At 60.2% G+C, this 1819-nt stretch overlaps 1 protein-coding gene across 1 annotated transcript in view; it reads right to left on the bottom strand.

The window, feature by feature from the left end:
* The window catches only part of CYGB (cytoglobin), a 16218-nt gene that overhangs the window by 13505 nt on the left and 894 nt on the right, over positions 1-1819 (bottom strand). The window lies entirely within an intron of this gene.

Below are 1819 nucleotides of genomic sequence, written 5' to 3'. Positions count from 1 at the left end.
TGCCCCAGCCCCGGCCAGGGCTGCCCTGCTTTCCTCCGGCACGTGCTTCCCCAGGGAGCTCAGGTGCAGCTCAAAGCTCACAGCGGGGCTCAGGGCAGCGGCACAAAGCCCTCTTTGGGGACAGGGTTTGTGACCGGGGGACAGCTGTGCCATGCGGGTGCAGGGGAATGTGCTGCTCCAAGAGGTGCTGCTGGAGGGGATGGTACCTCTCCCAAATTGCATCACTATCCCCAGGGACATGCACCGAAAGGCCAGACCTCACTTTAAGCATCCCAGGGAAGCTCTGGCTGAGGGAGCAGGTGGTGGGTTTAGCTGGGATGTGCCAGGGTGCGTGCCATGACTAAGGATGAAAAGGTTCCCAAGGAGCCAGGGTTCACCCTAGCAGGCAGCTCTGTCCTGCTCTGTTGTCACAGCAGGAGAAAACCTTCACCACAGTGCCACAACTCTGCCTGGATAAAAAAAAATCCCAAACTGGACCAAAAACTTCTACTGGGAAAGTTTGAGTTGGGACCAGAGCTCAGCCACACAGTCCCCATTGCCACACCTCAATGCCCCTCATGCCCAGCCCTGCTCTGAGCTCCATGGGGGCTCCAAAGGCAATGAGCTGCCTGGGTGAATCCCCCATGGCATTGCCATGAGTCCCTCGGTGCCAGCAGTGGGCACACAGCCACTCTCCTTGTGTCTGTGGGCAGTGGGCACCTGGCAGTGCCGGCAGATGGGGCCATGGCCTGATCCGGGTGCTGGGCAAGGGGCTGGCCCTGGGTGGCTGGTGGCCAAACCCCGAGCTGAACCTCATGGGATGGGGCTAAGGGGGATTTTGTAACCTCCAGATCCCTGCCAAACTCAGTCCAGGTAGGTTTGGTGTCCCCAGCCCCGGGGCTGTCACACCTCCTGACTGCCCTGGTTGGCTACACGGGGTGGGGGCCATGGGAGAACGGGCTCGGCCATCATCTGGCTCTGAGAGAAGGAAATGTTTGTGAACGAGGTGGAGAGGGGGGGTCAAATGTCATTTTGGAATCTGCAAGGGGGTCTTGGTGAGAAAATCCCATTGCAGTGCTGGCAGCGAGCCTGGAGGGGAACTGGCTCTGCTCATGGTGATGTCCAGGGAGGCTCTGCTCCCTGCATACCCTGTGGGCTCGGGGCTTTAGCTTAGTCTGTTGGAAAACTTTCAGATGATTATTAATAAACAGCACATCCATCCAAGGGGTTCCCTGCGCACCCACAGTCCCCTGCTGCAGGAGGAAACTGGAAGGACACAACCCAGTCTCTGGCCTCCCACCTGGGGTGCCCGGTGTTTGGTCCAGGTGGGAGTCTGACCAGGGACATCCCAGCATTACTGACCCCAGCGATGAGTGGTGTGACTCTCTGGACAGCACCTTTGCTGTTTGCCAATAGATCATTGAGGCCATCTCACCTGCCCCTCTCCTTGCCCTGCCCGTCCTCCCATCCCTTCTCAAACAAGGAAACGGCCTGTTTGTGCCATACCCCACCGATACCCCAAACTCCCAGTGGCAGTGGGACCCTGTGGGATTTCCACTCGGCGCTTTCCCGGTCTACCTGGACATGGCTGTACTCCCAGACAACACAAAAACCCCCACCTGCGTCTGCTCCTCACCTCCAGAGCATCTCCCCTGCTCTGGTTGCAGGTGCAGAGCTTCGAGCTGCTGTCTGTGCCCCATGGCCATCGGGAGATGCTCTGCACCCCCTTCCCGGGGCTGCTGGCTCCCTGTCCCCCCACTGCCCCCTCTCCCGCCCGTGCCCCCCACAGCCCCCTTCCACCGCCAACTTCAGCGCTCTCCTTCCCCCCGACGCTGCCGCC

This window comes from Corvus brachyrhynchos, unplaced genomic scaffold (genome assembly GCF_000691975.1).
Source record: "Corvus brachyrhynchos isolate BGI_N302 unplaced genomic scaffold, ASM69197v1 scaffold148, whole genome shotgun sequence".
Lineage (NCBI taxonomy): Eukaryota > Metazoa > Chordata > Aves > Passeriformes > Corvidae > Corvus > Corvus brachyrhynchos.
The sequence above is the reverse complement of the archived record's forward strand: the minus strand, read 5'-3'. Positions and strand labels throughout refer to the sequence as shown.